Source organism: Schistocerca serialis, chromosome 6 (assembly GCF_023864345.2).
Source record: "Schistocerca serialis cubense isolate TAMUIC-IGC-003099 chromosome 6, iqSchSeri2.2, whole genome shotgun sequence".
Lineage (NCBI taxonomy): Eukaryota > Metazoa > Arthropoda > Insecta > Orthoptera > Acrididae > Schistocerca > Schistocerca serialis.
Window position 1 is genome coordinate 722,762,344 of NC_064643.1, and position 22,001 is coordinate 722,784,344.

The window sequence follows — 22,001 nt, forward strand, 5'->3', positions numbered from 1 at the left end:
AATGGACGTTAGTAGCTCAATGAGCTATGTAGCTGGCTGTTCAGAAGAAATGAAAACTACCCTACAGATTGCCCAGATTTACAGTTACAGAATGCGAGCTTCCCCCTCTTAAATGGATATATGCATGAAATTTTAGAAATATAGTATCAGGAAAAGGAGGGAAAAGATAACACTTAACTTGCCGCTTTGTAAATGTGTATCAGCTGAGAGCTGGAACTTCACTCAAATAACATCAAGGGATTGAAGACGATCTAGTCCTGCTTTTAATTGATCCCAGAAAAAACAAGGATGGGTGGACTGTTTCATTGTAATATGAGTCTGAAATTTTGTTGCACGACAAAGTCTATTACAAAATAAGATGGGAAAATTGAACACAGAAAGCATCTAACTTTTGATATGGAATTTGATCAGAAAACAAATGCACTTCATCATTGATGGAGAATCCAAACAGTTTAAAAGTGTTCAAACCAAACAGATTTTCCGTATAAGCATTGTCCATAACTACGAATGTTAGTGTGTGAACCACAGTCTTGTAAGTCACAGGTGCAGAAAACTGCCCAAGAATCTATTGTTTGTTATAACTCACCAGCTTCCGTGATACTAGAGCCAGAGAGGGAGAACCCAAATCCATGCAAGTCTGAGAATTCACCACCACTGCTGCTCCTGCATCCTTGTTCACCTGCATTTCCAATGACTTGTTAAACAACCGAACTTCAACATATAACTTTCTTTGGGACACCATCACTGCTGTGACACACTGTTCACATCCATGTTCATTGCATCCTCACTCACATTTGGAAAGGAGTTACATACAAAACCAATGTGTTCTTTCTTATTGCACCTACTACACATTGCACAGTGCTTTGAACATGAGCAGTCTGTTCATGTTGAATGAAGCAGTAGGGGCACGAAAGCAGCAGAGCACTAGACTGTTGCTGTTGTGATGCGGACTGATGTTGCTCTGAATGCTGATTACCTATATGACACTGAGACATCTGCTGGACTGCTGCAATAGCATCTACATTCCATTGCACAGTGATTGATGGCTGGGAGGGGTGAGACAAACTGATTTCTGAAATTTCGGACCAGGCTACTATTTGACTACCTGCAATCCATGAAATTTCAAATGACCGAGCTATGTTCAATATTTTTGTAAGTGTAGGATTTTCAAACTATAGAGCTCGATCTTGAAGTTACCTATCAGGAGCAAAAAGTATGATTGCATCAAAAACCACCTGACTGGCATAGGATTCTTTATGAACTTTTGTCACAAAATGATGATGACGGCTAAGTCCATGTCGTTCTACAGCCCAGGCCCTGTATGACTGTTCTGTCCACTTTTGGAAACAGTAAAACTCCACATAAGCAGAAATAATGTATGTTTACAGCGATAGGTAGAAAGTAACCCACACATCTGACTGAAAGAATGACTTGAAAGTTCTTGTAAGGGGGTGAGCTGACACAATAACTGAGATCCACAAGAAAAATCCCATGACAAAAAAAGAGCCTTGCACAGGTTTATAACTGTTACCCCAGATGCCTGAAAATGTTGCCAAAGGTGGCATCCCGGGATTCTGCTGCATCGTTATACACAGCGACCAGCAGCAGATATGTTGTCGGGAGGGCAGCAGGTTGTGTCAGTGTCATCGTTACGCTGGAAATAGCAACTGCCAGCACCTGCTGTTGCTTGAGAAGAGATTTAAGCACTGCCTCCATGGAAATTAAACTCAAAGGATTAATGACTGAAGCGGAACATGTGGAGCAGAATACTGTACTCATTGATAAAAAGTGTTTTATCACAAGAAAGCTGTAGTTTATTGCTCCAACAGTACACACACATGTCAGTCAAGATACATTACAATTAGCAGTACATAAATAGCCAGCAGAGCCTTGTGCTCTGGCCTATATAGACATTAATTGCAACAGTGGGTACAGACGGCAGGCTGCGCACTCAACTGCTGTCATATTAGCAGACCCGGTGCTCTCTAATGGCCGAATCCAGCACAAACTTCATGCAAGAACTATGAAGCAGAGTGCACGCAAAATTGGTAGTTACAGCAATTTCAGTGTCTCCTTCTTAGTTTGAGTACCAATAAATTTTCAAATATTAACAAGTAAAGCTCTGCAGTCACTATCACTATTTTTCTGCCATTTCCCTTAAAAAAAGAGAACTATGGCCCAATTACATAATTCTTCACAAATCCACAATACACTGTCATTTTGTTGCTGTAAGGAGGATGTTCTTGCATATCTTTAGGGTTTTTGTCTGAACTACAATGGAAGGTCTGGCTGTTAACAGAATCAGAAAAATGAAATCAGTTTCATTGCTGACTGTGAGAACCAATTCATCGGTCATCTCTTCAAGCATTTATTCTGAAAAATGTTATGCATCTTGCATCATCTTCAGCTTTTGGTTGCAGAACGATGGCCATCTTGCAAGGGTGAAAACGTATGTTATAACGGATTCTGCACATACCTGTGATCAGAGAGCAGCATAGCAGAAGGATGTTTATGAGCCGGCCGCTAAGGATCAGTCTACACTGCTCGTATTATTCTCTCAATTTTTCCTGGTAATCTGGCAGGCAATTCAAAATCTATTGATTTTGGTTTTGGAACTGAATCTGGTTCTCTGAAGTTTTTCATCCATAAAAAATTGTGTTATTGGATGAAAGCACATTCTCTGTGACACAATCTGAAAGGGTAGAGCAAGGGTTTCCACAAACTGGCATCGTTTCATAAAAATAATAATTTGGTTTATTTACATTCTGAGTAAAGGAATAATGTGTGTACTAGTAGTGATGTCCACTGGGCAGGCAGGTAAGTATTTCTACTATAGCAGCATGATAGATGATAGGCGAATCGTACAATATTTTTAATATTAGTTTCGTCAAATGTAGACCATTTTTGTTTGTTTGTCTTCTATGATTTGTATTTATCCATTACAATTGACAAATTTTTAAATTAAACTACAAAATGGGATATTTCAAATGTTTTATGCTGTTCTAAAGACTTGTGTCTTAGAAGAAAGCACAGGAAGTGTTATGACAGTTATTTGAATTTCGCAATACTGGAAATGAAGAATGATCACAGTACATCATTTGTTTCAAAGTCCTAGCTACTTTCACTAAGGCTACAAAGTCTCTCCTTTCATCTTATAAAGATGCCTGCCAAGTAAACCTCACACCATAGAGGAAGAAATTTTACCAGCTGCTCTAGGTGTGGTATCTACTATGATAGGCGAGTCAGTTGCCAAGCAACTGGCAAGTGTGCCTTGGTCAAATATCACTATTAATTGCCAAATACGTGATATGGCAGATAACATTAATGATCAGTTGGTTGAAAAACTTAGAAATAATGACTATTTCACTATTAAGTGGGATGAAGCTTCAGAAAACCACAATGGTGCGGATCTAATTTGTTACGTACAGTTTATAAAGATCAACAAATTTCATCTTTTCTGCACTAAAATGGCTCTCAAAACAAAAGCAACAGTTCCCTTTGAAATACTATATCCTTTTATGAAAGAAACCAATATTAACTGCAGAAATCATATAGGCATGTATATAGACTGGGATCACAGTATAGCTGGCAGTTACACAGAATTCATAGCTCTGATCCATAAAGAGGTCCCTGATGCTCTTTGAACATACTGTTTTATTCACACTGAGCACTGGCATCAAAAAACATGAGCTCTATCCTTCATGAGGTTCTTCAATCAGTGGCGAAAGTGGTAAACTCCATAAAAAATCTGCCACTTAAGTTGAGATGTTTTCAATTAATATGCACTGATATGGCGGATGAGCACATTTCTCTAATTTATTATGGTAGCTCTCACTGGTTTTGATAAGGGAATGTCTTGAAAAGAATGTATGACTTCAGGAGTTGACCTTACTCTTACCTTGTTCAAGAGAAACATTTGAGTTCCACTAAGTTCGTAGACAGTGACTTTGCTTTGAAGCTGGCATATCCTTGTGACATTTCTGAAACATTTTGGAAGAATAAGTTGGACAGTAACAATATACATTATGTTTTTCCTGCTCTTCAAAGGGTTTTAGAAGACAATGACTTCGACTAAGTGAAGAATTGAAGTTTGCATTTCTGGATCATTTAACTGAATTCCGTGATAACTTTCTGAAGTACTTTCCACAAGAAATTGACCAACACAACTGCATCAAGGAGCCTTTCAGTGAAGAACTTCTATCAATACTGACCACTGAAATACAACAGCAATTTATTGGTATTTCTCCACATACCACACTGAAATCCATGTTCATTTCCTCATCACTGTGAGTTTTGGAGCTTGGCAAAGCAGGATTATCCACAAGCAGGTAACAAGACCCTGTGAGTTTTGATACCATTTGCAACATCCAGCTTATGCAAAGTAGGCTTTTCAGCATTGGCAGCAATCAATACAGAATATAGATTACAAGTGAATGTGGAAAAAGAGATGTGAGTTGCAATTTACAGTCTTCTGCCAGTATTTGAAGAGCTGATAATGTAGAAAAAAGTGCATCCTTCCCACTGGTTTTGTTGCAAGAACAAGATGTAATAACATTAAAAGTTGATTAAAATGTGGTTATGTCAGCAGTTAATAAAGAAATAACTATTCTTATTCATTTTTTTGAACTTAAGTTTATTAACCTCACACTTCGAGTTGAATGTTTCACAAAAGTTTGAAACCCACTGGGCTAAAGAAACTGAAACAGTGTTGCAATGCAAGAATCACCACTTCAAAAATAATATTTGCATCAGAAATGCATGGTGCTTGTGCAAGCACAGCTCCATAGATACTAAATTTGCAACACACAGGCAATGTAAAAATAAAAATGTTGTGTAATATGCAGTGCTATTAACTAAAAACTGACAGCTCTTCTTGTCGCACCCTGTAAAACAGAGGTAAAAGGTACTTTTCATGTCAAATACCATAGCATCCAGACTGAATTATACATACAAATGCTTTCTAGCATGCAATGATTCACAAACTAAGAAAATTTTGTGTGTGTCTATTCCAGCCAATAGAAGCAGTTTAATGCAATGCCAAATGTTAAAGAAAAGAAAAGAAACTTCCAAAAGTGATGAGGTGGTAGGAGAACAACTTCCCCCTTCCCCTGGACTGTAGAGTGGTTATGTGTAGACACTTTGGCTTGCTGATCTTGTTCAAGTCTGAATATTAATTAACCAAGCAGTTTGACCTCTGCAGATGTCTCCAGCAATTGGAAACGAAATGTTAAGTTCAGAAATATGTCTAATTCCCATCTTACAAAAATCACCAAGAATATAAAAAGATTGGAGTTTGTGAATTTTCTAAGGCTAAGCTGTTCATATATGTTATTTAGTTCTACTTTTTGAGACAACTTGTATAACCGACACAAGTGGAGTAAAATAAATGAAAACACTAGAGAAGAACAAGAAGGGAGTTGGCCAGTCACTGGGAAAGTTTGTAATATAACTGAATCAAATAAGGGCTTCAAACAATGGAAAATCCAGGATGGAATAACAACAATATGAAAACAGATTGCTACTCACCACATAGAGGAGGCATTGAGTGACACACAGGTATAAAGAAAAAAGGCCACTAGATATTATTAGCTATACGAGTGAGTCCTCCATCAGATATAAGCCAAACAACTCTTTCTCTCTCTCTTTATATGCTGAGTAGCATCTATCCTTTTCATACCATTGTTTATCAAATAAGCACATGATATACAACAGGTTTACTGTTATTGATCCCAATAAATACTTGAATCACAATTAGAAATCATCTTTAGACTGTTTTAACTGTAACATGTATTACATTTCTTCTGCGAGGTGGCGAGATGGTTTTCTTCTTTTTCACCAGCAAAATAAATTTTAAAAATATTGTGTCATACTGTCGAAGCAATGAGCAATGTTGAGGTGTTACTGATAAGCAAGGCTCCTCACATGATTTTCATCTGGGTGTTTTGACAGTCTGACTTCCAATAAAGAAGATGATACTTCAGAACAAACAGTCAGCTCACACTGTATCTGGAAATGAATAGAAAGAAAGACTAACACTATACATTAAAACAGTGTCATTGCAAATGAAACACATGAAAAACAAAGCAATAAATGTAAATATAGCACATTTTGCAATTTGTCAAATGTAAAATACTACTAATAGTCCCTCACTTAATACAATTTTGTCATATGATGACATGTTGGAGACCGTGGCTATTGTTTGAAGACAAATGTTGATGGCCTTAGTTGGGCATGTGTAGAGAAACACTTTGAAATTACTGGGATCATATGTGATATAATGAAACTTATCATAATATGTATCTACCTTTCCCCTGACTCAGATGATAAAACTTTTTTTAGATAATTTAGACAGTGTACTCTGCTACATAACGAAATGGAAACAGTATGTAACTGTAATTGGGGGAGACTTTAATTCAAGCTTTTATGTAACATGTAACAAACCCAGTGTAAATAAGTTACTGAATATGCTAAGGCAGCACAACTTCCATCATGTAAATTCAGAACCAACAAGACTACAAGCGTGCTTGGATAATGCTTTTGTCAACTTTGTTTGTGATATGTACTCCACCAAGGTAAAGGAATTTGTTTTCTCAGACCACTCCATGTTAACAGTAGAGCAAGGCTGCACAAAAGTTAACAAAATCTAATACCTTAATATTAACAAAACACACTCTCATAAAACTAGCACACCAGCTGAGCATAACAAACTGGGACAAATTATTTCAAAACTGTGATTCCAGTGCCCAAACAGTTTATGAAACATTCCACAATTACTTAACAGGTATTTTAAAAGCCCATCTTGTTCAAAAGAAATACCATAAAACAAGAAAGGGTAAATTTTGGTACACCAAAGAACTGGAGAATCTAAAAAATAAGCTACTGCTGCTGAAGTGCCTTGCCAAAGTAAACAATTCTAATGAAATTAAGGATCTCGAAAAAATCACTAAGAAACTGTATAAGAAAGAGTTGCAATTGGCGAAACAAAGATACAACACAAATTTCATAAAAAATAGTAAAAACCAATGCAAAACGGTCTGGACAGTAATTAATACTGTTAAAGGTGAAGTCAGAAACTTCAACAAGACAGTCCCAATACCAGCAGATACATTCAATAAATATTTTGTAAGCTGTGCTGATGATATCAAAAAGCTGATCAGTAAACCCAATGTAACATGTATAGATTATCTTAAGAGAGCAAACCTAAATCATAATAGGGCCAGATCATCATTGAAACACTTCAAAGAGGTACGCCAACATGAAGTTCTTAAAATAGTCAAAGAAATGAAAAATTCATACAGTACAGATATTTTTAATATGTCAAACAATCTATTGAAAGAAATCATACATTACATTGCAGCATCATTAACATATTCTATAAACTTGTGTCTCGTAGAAGGGTTTTTTCCTGATCCTCTCAAACTATCCAAGGTAACTCCAGTCTTTAAGAAGGGTTTCAAATCAGATCCTGCAAACTACAGACCAATTTCACTAATTCCAGTACTAGGAAAAGTCTTTGAAGGCATAATACGTAAGCAGATGTATGAGTACCTAGAACTAAATGGTATGTTAAGTGCATCACAATTTGGTTACAGAAAAGGAAGGTCAGCTATACATGCCATAGAGCTCTTAGCCAGAGACATTCTAGCAGCATTTGAGGACCATGCGCACACACAGGTAACCTTATGTGATCTGAGCAATGCTTTTGACTGTGCTGACCACTCATTTCTGCTCTGTAAACTTGAGTACTATGGAATATGGGATAAAAGTTTAAAACTCATCAAATCATACCTCAATAAAAGGAAATAGGTGGTGAGTTCAGGAGGCCATCTGTCAAACATACTCGAGGTTCAACACGGAGTGCCACAGGGGTCTAAATTGGGACCACTTCTTTTCCTTGTACACATAAATGACTTACCAGGAAATATAGATGTAAAGACATATATGTATGCAGATGACACAACTTTTCTATCTGTAAACCATGTACTTGATAAACTTGTAAGTGATATGAAATTGGCAAAAGAAAATGCAACATCATGGTTTAATGCCAATGGTCTGCTATTAAATGAGGAAAAGACCCAGAATATGTGGTTCAGTCTATCAAAAACTACAAAAATAGAAAAACAAAAGTCAAAGTTTTTAGGAATTGTACTTGACAACAGTCTAACATGGAACTCTCATGTTGATCACATAGTGGTTAGGTTGTCAAGAGTTATATATTTGTTGAAGAGACTTGTGTGTTGTGTGACATTTGAGTATGTAAGGACAGCGTACTTTGCCTTTTTTCAATCTGTTTTAAGGTAGGGGTTAATACTCTGGGGAAACAGCAGAAAAATAAATGAAATTATGGTGATCCAAAAGAAAGCAATCAGAGTAATGGCTAAGGTAGATAACAGAACACATTGTAAACCATTGTTCATTAAATATAGAATTTTAACAGTTATTAATTTATATATTCTTGACAGTGTTAACCACATACTTGCTGAACTACCTAATTTAAGTGTAACAAATGAAAGGCATGACTACTATACAAGAACGTGTACTTCTCTGCTGTTGCCACAAAATAGATTAGCTAAAACTAACAATAGTCATAAGCATATGGCAATTAAAATATATAACAAATTGTCTAAAAATGGGTCAATCAAGCCTGGCAAATTATTTAAAGACAATGTTCATAACTTCTTGTTAGCTAATCCATTCTATTCATTAGAAGAATTTTTAGAAATGCCCAATATCAACTTAAATATGTATACATTTATTTTGTAAAATTAATAGGTTAAGTGAACTGATTAAGTCTATTGCATGTAATAATGCTGAATGACCAGTAGAGAATCTGAATCTGAATCTGGTGTTAGGACAGCAACCAGCCACAAATTTACTTTGAGTTCCTTTATTCAAAGGAAACCGTTACCAGTTTCGAATCGTTGTGATTCGTCATCAGACTGTTTACACGCTTTCTTTCTGACATTTGGTGTGTTTTTATATCTATCTATTTATTTTATATCTATAAAAACACACCAAATGTCAGAAAGAAAGTGTGTAAACCGTCCGATGATGAATCACAACAATTCAAAACCGGTAACGGCTTCCTTTGAATAAAAGAACTCAAAGTAAATTTGTGGCTGGTTGCTGTCCTAACATCATCAACATTTGTCCTCACTTAATACTTTAAATTCCCTAAAACATTCCTCAGAACTCTCTATCATCTCATTACTTTTTGAGAGCATTACTTAAAACTGAAAAACACTTCCAAAAATATTTACTCAAATACTTATATCTGAATGGAAACATTAATATTACTTTATTTACTTTTAATTCTATAATATTATTCTAATCAAACAAAAATTTAAAAGCCTTAACACTGTTCTACCACTTCATTATAGCTACTATTACATCCAGTGAACAGTATTAGTAGATTACAGATTTAGCAGGATAACACATAGTCACCACATAAAATCAAAGCTATACCGCCATGAGTTCAGTGTGCAATGCCATCTGAAATGGAGAAATGGGAGGTTCTATGAAATGTGAGAAATATCAGACTTAAGAGCAGCAAGAGTTTCAGAATCAGCAGTAATGAACTGTTTAGTTTTGGCTAACAAATTGAGGTCACACAAAACTTCAAGTTGTAAGTGGCACTCACTCTTTTGTCACTATTTTCTTTTGCATCACTATACTCATTGTACGTTCTTCTTTCTCTTCTTTCCTATGTTTCTCTTGTCACTTTACAAACCGCATTGCACCCTCTACTTATGAGCCACACTGCATCAACCATCTCGGCCACGTACAACAGATGGCTAGAAGACCACGCTGATTGTTGATGCAGTATCTTACGTCCCACATTACTCCCGCCGATATACTTAATCCTTTACTTTCAAACTGATCACTCTTCCTGCGTCATTTCCCTTATTTTTGCATGTTAGCTCCTGCAACTTTCTGGTGCCGCACGATCTTGTATCTCATACTACGAACCTCTCCCCAAACCACCACACTTTCTCCATTCTATCCCAGTTCGCACCCACTAATTCCAGCATCCAGTCACATCTGCCATCCCCCTTCTTCACACTTATTCATCCTCAGACCTGATACCCATTGTAATATATACAATTTTACTAGTTATTCTTTACTTAGATCCTTGTGACTTCTTGCCACTTTTAGTGAGTTTTTGCCTTTGGCTATCATCGGCTCCCTCAGATTTCAACTTGTTTCCACCTTTTGCATCCATTCAATCCTTTTTGCGAATTTTCACATGTATTTGGGTGTATTTTTGTGAAATTTTTTGGACATAATTCTACATTATTTATGCAATTTTTCGCATCTTTCCACCACCATGGATCCTTGCTTCTTCCATCTGCATCAATACAGAAAAGTTTCCCTATCCTTAGCCAGATCCCAGTCCCACATACTGTCCCTGTGTTGTTGCTTGGCCCATGGAATCCCCCCCTAATGGCCTTACCATCATATTACCCAACTCTGGCTGTCACCTTCCTTCCACAATCACCTCCACCTGTTCAGACTCTGCCAATCCTTAGCACTCACCAACATAGTGCTGCAAAACCACATCAACCAAGCCCAAACCTCTTTGTAGTACCTTCTCTCCATCCCCAAAATTCTCCTGCTATGCCATCCCAAATTCCTGGAACCCATAACACACATTGAAACTCTTGCCCTGCAGGAACTTGAGCAACACGCACAATGCCACCTCAAAAAGCTCTCCATCCTGCTCACTTCCTACTCCCGCCTTGGAGTACCACTGTCCACCACCTCTACAACAACCTCCAAACCTCCCCCACATCCTCTCATAGCTGACAAACCCTGTCTTACAGACCTACTACACTTACCCCACCCTCAAAAACTCCTTCCCACCACCACACAGAATCCAGAACCTAAACAGGCCTACAAAAAACAGTCATGAACCTTTCCTCCAGAAGCCTTAGCCTCACAGAAATACCAGTCCTTTCCAAAGGTCTCACCTTTTGCTGCACTCCCAAATTCAATCATGCCGGACTTGTGGAAGACCTCTCCTTCTCCCGGTCCCTACAGTGTAAACACTTTTTCACCACCAACTCTACCAATCAGACTCAACCACAGACCAATACTGAACCTTGACTAACTCAGTTCACTCCTCCATCCAAACGTGACCCACACCCACTGCCCTCAAACCACACCATGTTAACTTTCCAGAATTTCTTAACCTCAAACCTTGCCTCACCACCATTCCCCAAAACCCTCAACATGCAAATTAACCTTAGATCTGCAGAAATAACTGCAGTTCACCATCTAAAAACTGATTCTGACCTTATAGTCCTACCTGCGGACAAAGGCTCAACCACTGTTGTTTTGAATCACAAGGATTACCTGGCGGAAGAACTCCACCAGCTGTCAGATACTTCCACCTACAAACCTGGCCACAGTCACTCCATTCAAGTAATCCAGCAGGATCTCCAGTCACTACTCAAATCCTTACGCCCATCCCAGAACCTCTCCCCACAGTCCATCTATCTGCTCACCCCTACCACCCGCATTCCTACTGTCTACATGCTTCCTAAAGTCCATAAACCTAATGATCCAGGACGCCTCATGGTGGCCAGTTACTGTGACCCCACTGATAGAATTTCTGCTCTCATAGAGGGCAGCGTGGAAAGTAAAAATCATAGAGGGAGACCAAGAGATGACTACACTAAGCAGATTCAGAAGGATGTAGGTTGCAGTAGGTACTGGGAGATGAAGAAGCTTGCACAGGATAGAGTAGCGTGGAGAGCTGCACCAAACCAGTCTCAGGACTGAAGACCACAACAACAGACCAACACCTTCAACCTATTACCCGGAACCTACGCCCCTATATAAAAGATACCAATCATTTCCTCCACCGACTCTCCACAGTTCCTGTCCCTTTACCACACTGTGCCCTGCTCATCACTATTAATGCCACCACCCTGTACACTAACATCCATAATGCCCATGGATTTACCACTATTGAACACTACCTTCCCCAATGCCTGACAGATTCCAAACCAACAACCTCCTTCCTAGTCGCCACGATCAACTATATCCTCACCCACAATTACTTTTCCTTTGAAGGCATTACCTACAAACAAATCCGCAGTATAGCTATGGGCACCTGCACTGTACCATCCTATGCCAACCTATTCATGGGGCACCTAGAGGAATCCTTCCTAAAAACTCAGAATTCTAAACCCCTCACCTGGTTCAGATTCATTGACGACATCTTTGTTATGTGGATCAAAGGTGAGGACACCCCACCCACATTCCTCCAGAACCTCAACAGCTTCACCCCCATTTGCTTCACCTGGTCACACTCAACCCAAAAAGCCACCTTCCTAGATGCTGACCTCCCTCTCAAAGATGGCTACATGAGTACCTCTGTTCATATCAAACCTACTAACCATCAGCAATACCTCACTTCAACAGCTGCCACCTGTTCCATACCAAGAAATCCCTTCCATACAGCCTAGCCACCCATGGCCGTCACATCTGCAGTGATGAGCAGTCCCTATAGAAATATACCAAGGGTCTCACTGAAGCCTACACTGGCCATAATTATCCTCCCAACTATGTACAAAAACAAATCTACTGTGCCTTATCTTTCCAGTCTCCCAAACTCCCACCATCTGGCCACAGAGGAGCATTCCTCCGTAAGTCAGTACCACCCATGACTGGAGCAACTGAATTACATTCTCCGCCAGGGTTTCGATTACCTCTCGCCATGCCCTGAAATGAGAAATGTCCTGTCCACTATCTTTCCGAACTCTCCCAAAGTGGTGTCCCACCATCCAACGAACCTACACAATATACTCACCCATCCTTACACAAACCCTGCTTCCAATCCCTTACCTCATGGCTCATACCACTGTAACAGACATAGACATAAGACCTGTCCCATACATCCTCCCACCACCACCTACTCCAGTCCAGTCACTAACATCACCTATCTTATCAAAGACAGAGCTACCTGTGAAAGTAGTCATATGGTCAACCAGCTAAGCTGCAACTACTGTGCTGCATTCTACGTAGGCATAACAACCAACAAGCTCTCTGTCTGCATGAATGGCCACCGACAAACTGTGGCCAAGAAACAAGTGGAACACACTGTTGCTGAACATGCTGCCAAATATGATATCCTTCATTTCAATGACTGCTTCACAGGCTGTGCCATATGGATCTTTCACACCAACACCTGCTTTTCTGAATTGCACAGGTGGGAACTTTCCCTGCAATAGATCCTATTTTTCCATAACCCTCCTGGCTTCAACCTTCATTAGTCATTGTCCTCACCCATCCAGCCCCTTCCCTGTCACCATTCCAGCACTACACACCCATCATTCCACTACCACACCCAGTGTTTTTATTTCTCTCCTTTTCCATTCTCCCCCCCCCCCCCCCCCCAATCTCTCCCCTACCATCAGTCTAACCTGCTGAACTTTACTGTCTGCCACCCCCACCCTACCATCCCTCCCCTCCCCGCTCCATTCTTCTCTTTACCCCCACCCAGTCACCACTCCCATCACGCATTGGTGCTGCTACTCGCAGTGTGGTTTCAGTTGCCTGAGACTGCAGTCATGTGTGTGAGTTGCATTTGCGTGCGTGCGTGCATGTGTGTGTGCGTGCATGTGTGTGTGTGTGTGTGTGTGTGTGTGTGTGTGTGTGTGTGTGTGTGTATTGGTCTATTGTTGACAAAGGCCTTAAGAGCTGAAAGCCATAATTGTGAGAGTCTTTATGTTGTGCCTATCTGTGACTCAGCATCTCTGCTATATGGTGAGTAGCAACTTTCCTTCTCATAATATTGTTACATTCCATCCTGGATTTTCCATTGTTTAGTTTTTCCCCAAGCACGATGAAGTTATCCTCTAGATATTTTGTCACTACATTTCATACAAAACAATTTCTTTTGATCTTATTTAAAGTAATTCATTTCTTATGAACACACCATCTTCAGAGCTGTATAATAACTTTCAATCTCTTTCTTGATCCGTGTCACTGTTTGGTGCCTTCAGTTCATTTCATTTGCCTGAAGATGCTCCAATTAACCTTGCTGCTCTTAAACAATACATCAATATTGCCACAAAGTATTCCAAAATGAGAAAACATAGCCACCCACCTGTAGACAAATGAAGGTCACACAAAGCACTCTTTGAGACTGTATTAGGTCACTAACATTTAAGTTCCTGTTCATCTTCTAATTTTAGTGCAGAAATTATCTAGTTCCACTACAAACATTGTCGAGGTGAGCATATAGGCACATCTGTATGTAATTCTGTACACCACACTAAAAGAAGTGTGATAGCTGTAAAGTTAATCAGCTTATACATTCTTCAAGTCTGTTGATCTGGAACCCACTGTTCTTTTGGAAGTCCTTGGTTGCCTACCCTAATTATTGCATAATGTATCCAACCTGGAATTTCACTTGTAATAATACTGGAATGAAGTATGTTCTGTACAGCGTGAGCTTGGAGGGTAAGGGAAATCATTTTTAACAGTGAATATGAATCTGATAATAGTGTGACAGATCCTGAAAGCCACTTCTATTATATGTATTCCATTCATGGTATGCACCAAATAAACAAAGCTTTCTAAATGAAGAATGAAGCTTTGTAAGAGAGGACCACAATAATGACATTACATCAGATGAAGCCAATGAAATAAATATGTGAAATAAATAAGTGAAATCTTATGAACTAACATTTTGTTGAGATATAAAGTGAATTTATTTTTAAGTACTGGAATCATCTACACTTAAACTATAGGTGGCTATAGAATTGTTTTGTGGCACAAAATTGAGGTCTTTAGTGTCCATAAGGAAGGTGGATGAGATGAATGTGGTTAAAGGTCTTACAGTGTTAGCATTTACAGAGCTAAAACAAGAAAGTATTAAAATTACAGTAGATGCATATGACTGGTTGATTGCTACACTAAAAATTGATGAATCTACCACTCTACAACACACTGAAACTATCAGTATAAGAGTTTGTAGTCTGGACAATTCACTAAATTTTGAAATGCATATCATACTCATCTCATCACCAGCTAAAATAGAGCATAGGTCACCACTTAAATTTATTGCTGCCCTTTCGTCAGAATACTAAATGCTCTCAGTTAGGAAGCGATGTATTGAAATACACACATAAAAAAAAGTTTTGCATCATCCCGGTTCCCAGAACTCCTGACTGTGGATATTTTATCACAGACACAGTCCCTCTGACTGTTCAGAGATGTTACTAGACCCACCTAAAGATGTAAACAACCATGCATGAGCAGCACCTATTAGATGGAGGGGGTCCGACAGTTGATCAGTTCCAATCATTCCAGCAGGAAGGACGGCTCGTGTTGTCCGTAGTGCGACCATGCCTAGACGGTCAATACCACAGTTCGACCACATCTGCATTGTTACTTTGTGCCAGGAAGGGTTCTCAACAAGGGAAGTATCCAGGCATCTTAGAGGGAACCAAAGCGATGTTGTTGGAAACGTAGGAGATACAGAGAGACAGAAACTGCCGATGACATGCCTCGCTCAGGCCGCGCAAGAGGCACTACTGCAGTGGATGACCACTACCTACGGATTATGGTAAAGAGGAACCCTAAAAGCAACGCCACCATGTTGAATAATGCTTTTTATGCAGCCACAGCACGTCATGTTATGACTCAAACTTTGTGCAACAGGCTGCATGATGTGCTACTTCACTCCCGACATCCATGGTGAGGTCGATCTTTGTAACCATGACACCATGTAGCGCGGTACAGATGGTCCCAAAAACATGCCAAATGGACCGCTCAGGATTGACATCATGTTCTCTTCACCGATGAGTGCCGCATATGCCTTCACAGACAATCGTCGGAGACGTGTTTGGAGGCAACCCGGTCAGGCTGAACGTCTTAGACACGCTGTCCAGCAATTGCAACAAGGTGGAGGTTCTCTGCTGTTTTGGGGTGGCATTATGTGGGGTCGACGTACGCCACTGGTGGTCATGGAAGGCATCATAACGGCTGTACGATATGTGAATGCCATCCTCCAACTGATAGTGCAACCATATTGGCAGCGTATTCGCAAGGCATTCATCTTCATGGGCGACAATTCGCGCCCCCATCATGCACATCTTGTGAATGACTTCCTTCGGGATAACAACCTTGCCCGACTAGAGTGGCTGGTATGTTCTCCAGACATGAACCCTATCGATGTGCCTGGGATAGATTGAAAAGGGCTGTTTATGGACGATGTTTCTCCCCAACCACTCTGAGGGATCTATGCTGAATTGCTGTTGAGGAGTGGAACAATCTGGACCAACAGTGCCTTGATGAACTTCTGGATAGTGTGCCATGACAAATACAGGCATGCATCAATGCAAGGGGACGTGCAACTAAGTATTAGAGGTACCGGTGTGTACAGTGACATGGGCCACCACCTCTGAAGGTCTCACTGTACAGTGGTACAACCTGCAATGTGTGGTTTTCATGAGTGATAAAAAGGGCAGAAATGATGTTTATGTTGCTCTCTATTCCAATTTTCTGTTCAGGTTTCAGAACTCTCGGAACCAAGGTGATGGAAAACTTTTTTTTTATGTGTACATGATCAGCAGAGTTCCACAAACTGATGCACCCTCTCACTATAATAGAAAGCTATGGGACAGAGGAAAACAGCTTTGAGGGTGATGGGTCAATGTCACTTTACCCTGTATTCGTGATCAGGCAGAGGAGCAACACAGCCGGACAGTAGGTTTCACAGAACACAGAACACTACTGGTCATTGCCTCACAATGGCTTCTGACTTTCTGGTTCAACAGCAAGGGAAGCATGCACAGAGATGTGGTGTTCCAGGTGTAGGTATTGCTTGAGATGGAGCACCACATGTTCATGTGAAGGACTGCAGCCAGTTGACCAAAGTGAAAGGGAGGCTTGAATTGATCAGACGAAAATCTCTGTGGTATATAGTCAGGATTGGAGGCTAATGGGGAAAATTTATAATCAACTGTGAAGATACAATTGGCTTCATTGTTTAATCTACAAGTTTCAACTACAGGAATGGTTGTCGTAACTGAGTTGTGTCCACAAGAGTGGCCAATAATTTATCCTGAAATTCCATTACAAATCCCAAGGCTAGCAGAAATACAGCAGCTAAACTGACTGTGACCTCATCAGAATAATGAGGCATCAATTCCAGATCTCTGTTGCAATGACTGGCTAGACTGAGCTGGATGACTGTCTGTCTAACTCATTCTCCTGGATGTACTATCGTCTAGCTTTGAGTTCTTTCCCATCTTTGACCCTTCTGCTACTACAGTGCGGTAATGTACACGGATGCTCTCTTCCTCATAGCTTTACATACAGTAATGCAACCTTCTCCAGTTTTAGCATGAGTTTTGTTAAGTTTGTAGGCCACTGAAGTCATACTAAAACTCAAGTTTTCACTGGCAATCCATGATGAGAGGGACTCCCTACCATGAGCCCTTCCGATCTCCCCCATCTGTCTCCCTCCCGCCCCTCAAAGCAAAGCATGCAATTGGACTTTGAAGGGAAGTGAAGTACTATAATAGTGAAGGTTCCAAATTGTGTATATACAATCACACAAATAGAGAAAATTTGCTATAGGCCTTCTGGGACATGAACTAGCCATAGTTGTTCAACAATATATGGCACCTGAGTTTTTTGTTTTATTTTTACACCTTAATATTATCAGAACAATTTCCTAACTAATTCTGTCTTTAAACTGCCCAAATGCAAATGTTCTTAAGAACATCTTTCTTTAACAAAAGTTTTATTGTTAGGGCTTGAATAAAATATGCAACTTGTCTGCAGAGGATTGTTTAGATATACTACCTTAACTTCTTAAGTCTGTGCCTTCTTCTGCCCTTGCTGTGCAGTAATTTCCTTATTGAGAGGCCACTATGTGATGTACAAATAAATCTACCAAAAACCTATTCTGAAAATACGTTTGTTAGTTTGGCACTTTTTTCCCCAGTATCTGCTTTTATTTCATAATTTGTGAAGCCCATGAAAATTTCTAAACACTCCTGTATTATCTCTATGCACCCCAGAAATTCTTCCCTTTGTGCTGTCAATGATCCTTCACACACTGTATCGGGACAATATATTACATGAACCATCATCTCCCAAAGTTAGTTTATATTTGTATATATAAAGGCATATTTACTTCTTAGTTTTAAAGCAACATATCTTGCTAAACAACAGCACCTTTTATTACCAATTTCATCTTAGATACTGTGCTGGCTTATTTCATCAAATTCAAGGGCTTCTTCAGAAGCTCAGATCCTGTGTATGCTCTTGTCTGCCTGTAATTTGTCCCATAACATTCCTGAATGTTTTGAAATATTTTTCAGTTGCTGCATGGAAATTACAACACCGACTTGAAAGAATAGTTTACACCTGGAATCATGTACATTCATTTTCATCATAAATTAAGTAATTTCATTAATATCTTGTCTTGATAATTGAAGTTCCACCCGAAAACATTCTTCTTGCTTTCTGACATACATGGTCTACTTGAACTAAAAACATGAACTTAATTATGGAGCCAACTGAATGAAACAAAAATCACTTCTTTCTGTGTTAGCATTTCTGCTGAGGTTTCACAACATGCTGCAATGAATGCTGTCATGACCTGGTTACATATTTCATATCACAGAGAATGCCAATATATACACCCACACTGCTAAATGGTAGTTTTAAATTTAATGGTTGGTAAAACTGAAGTCAACACTCTCTCTTAGAAGTCAATTGATATTGATGAAATGGTGGGAATGATAATGTGAGCAAAAGACTCACCATAGTCTGTACAATGTCTCATTTGGTGGTCTGTGCAATACCACTCTTCATTACAGCACTGACTGGGCACCTAGCATCTTTCTCGGAAGTACTCCTGATGATCTACCATACAATCAACAGCTTAACGGAACAGTTTATAGATTCAGGAATGCCTGCATCAGTGTCTTTTTGTTCTCTTTTACTGCACAATTGCATTTTGCTCTCACAACCTGAAATGATAGTTTTCACTTTAACCTCTATGAGGAATCACGCCTATGTCTGATTTTGGAACAGCATTCTTCACTCCACCAGGAATGGACTGTCTTCTCAGTTGTCCTGAAGACTTGGGAACAGATCATGCTGGTGACAGTCCACATGTTCCTTGCCATTCTTATTTTCAAATACAGCATCTAGTTTGCCTTGTGGCATACCCATCTTGACAGCTGTCTTTCAGGGTATGTTCTTCTGGAAGATGTACAAAAACTCGACATTGCACACAGAGCCAAATAACACATTATGCATTAAAACTGCCACAGAAGAGAAAACAATGAGTAAACTGTGCAAGGTAATAGAAAAGACATTAACTGTGGAAGCTCTGTGACAGCACAGAGCTACAGTTAAGAGAGTATGTGATGGTCCAACAATGTTAGAATGACTAGTGCGTTAGCTTCTTGGCAGGAGTAGTTGTCCATGTGCTGCGAATGTGTAGGCAATCATCATGTGCTATAGGTTGCCATCCAAGGTGCCCTTCCCCAAATGACCCACAATACTTGCAAAATTTTGACAAAAAGAAAAAGATGAGTCAAACTACAAAGTGAGGACTAGACTTTAATTTGCTGAAAGGGCAAATGAAGAAAGCAAAGGGAGCAATCTGATTCAGAAAGAATAGCTAGGTCTATAATTAACAATTTAACATTGTGTTGAACATAGTCTCAGATGAGAGTGGGCAGTGGGACACTACTTTGGGGGCTTTGAATAGGATCTTGGGTAGGATATCCCTCACCATGAGGAGAGGTAGTTGAAGTTCTATCGAAGGATATATCTGAGCTTTTCAATGCCAGGGTGATGCTGGGAAATCAGAGGAGTGCTAGTCAGTGGATGGTTAACAGTTTTGTTGATGTCAGAGGAGGAAATGGCACAAGAGATCTGTTTATGGATGGGCTGGATAAGATATTGTCTCTCAATAAAGGCTCTGGCAAACTTATCAGTATATTTTGACAATTTCTGCTTTCCATTGCAGATGTGGGATCCACAGGAGGTGAGCTTGCAAGGAAGAGACTTTTTAACATGGAATGGGTGACAGCTGTCAAAGTGGAGATGCTGCTGATGGCTGGTGCCCTTGATACAAACAGATATCTTTATGGAGCCATCTGAAAAGAGTAGATCAATATCTAGGAAGGTGGTTCACTGAATTGAGAAGGACCAGATGAAGTGGATTTGGATGTAGGTGTTATTATTATGGAAGAAAGAGCAAAGATTGTTCTTGCCATGAGTCCAGATCATGAAAATGTCATCAATGAAGGGTGTAGGGGTTTACGTGTTAACTGAACAGGAAGGCTTCCTCCACATGCCATGCAAGTAGCCATGGCAATACCACAGATCTGTTTACAGATTTGGTCTTCGAAAATGAAGTAATTGTGGATCAGGATGTGATTGGCTGAAATATTAGGACAGAGATGGTGGGTTTGGTGTCAAGAGGACATAGCCATGGTGACAAAGCCTTGGGCATGGGGGATGTTGGTGTGGACAGGAGCATAATGACCAACAATGTGATAATGGTATATGAACTGTGGAAAGGCAGTGAATGAAATGAGAGGTGTCTTGAATGTAGAATGGGATGTTATGAACAATAGTTTGATGAACAAAGGCAAAGATTCATTCCACGGGAGCATTGTACACAGCCACAATGGGATGATAAGTGGGGAGACTTGTGGGTTGGGTTTGTGGAGTAGGTGAAAGACAGGAGTGTGGGAGGGGCGGGTGGGGGGGGGGGATTCTAGCACGGGGAGGGAGATGGATTTAGGTGTCAGATTTTGGGATGGACCTAACCTTGGGGAGTTGCTGGAGATCACAGACTTGTGCAAGGGATCATGGTCATAAGGTTTGGATGCAAAGGTGTCAGGAAGTTGGCAGAGACCATCAGTCACATAGTTACTATGGTTTATGACCACTAGTGCAGCCTTTATCTGTGAGAAGGATGATAAGGTCTGGATTGGTTTTGAGGTTATGGATGGCTGTGTTTCATAGGAGCGATGTTGGACTCACTGGAGAGGGATTTAGGAAAGGAAGGTGAGGTCAGGTTAGAAGTATGGAATTTCTTAAAAGCCTTCCAGGGGATGCGTGGGTGGAAAGGGAGGAGGATCATGGTTGGAACTATTTTAAGCAAGGTTCCGTGTGTGGTTTCAGTTGGCTGTTGTCAGTTGGGTGCTTGGTAAAAAAATGTTTCCACTATAAAGAATAAGTAAAGGAAAGAAGGTCTTTTACATATCCAGCATGACTGAACTCAGGTTTTCAGCTAAAGATGAGGCCTTTATAAAGTACTGAGTCTTCAGCAGGGGTCAGTGTTTTGACAGGAAGGTTAGCAACAGTGTTATGGGATGGATGTTCAGGAGCAGTGCGTTTCATGGAGGGTGGAAGAAGTTTTGAGGGATGTGGAAGGCATAGTAAGTCAGCAGGGCATGGTCCGGGAGGTATGACGGGTTGCTCTATCCTCTGAATTCCTTTCTTTTTATTGTCCATCCACTGAGGCATCTGTTGACAGACTACCTCGCACTATACCACTACGCCCACCTCTCACCACCTCCATTTCCCCAAGAACTGCAATCAATAACCAATAATCAGTTTCACCACAGCTGTGGGAGTATGTGTTTGGTGTCTTCTGTGTGAGCTCCAGTACTTTTGCTAGAAAAAGAACAAGAGCCTGAAAGCTAGTGTGATTACCATTTTCTGTTACATGTGTCTGTGCACTGCCCATCAGTTCACTATAGGTCAGTGGTTGCCTTTCCCTTGTTTGATGAGCTGTGTGCTAATTTTGTGAAGAGGCTCATTCTATAGAGCGAACTGGTGTACAGGTGGAGAATACTTGAGAATGGTATTTGCCTTTGGCCCTCTACTCACATACTTGTCCTATAATTATCAAGAGCAGGGACATTATTATATTTAAGATGAATCTTCTGGAGACACATACATGGCTCTCACCTATGCCTCCAAATGAATTCTTAATCCACTAA

General features: G+C 40.0%; 1 protein-coding gene across 2 annotated transcripts in view; it reads right to left on the minus strand.

Annotated features, from left to right (window-relative positions):
• Nucleotides 1-22,001, minus strand: part of LOC126483705 (BLOC-1-related complex subunit 8 homolog) — a 129,136-nt gene that overhangs the window by 17,385 nt on the left and 89,750 nt on the right. Inside the window, exon 5 of one of the 2 annotated variants that reach the window (XR_007587765.1) lies at nucleotides 5,795-6,006. The gene's annotated coding sequence lies outside the window, so the exon portion shown is untranslated. Of the gene's footprint in view, nucleotides 1-4,647; nucleotides 6,007-22,001 lie in introns of those variants that run through there. The other variant, XM_050106794.1, reaches the window with a different exon arrangement.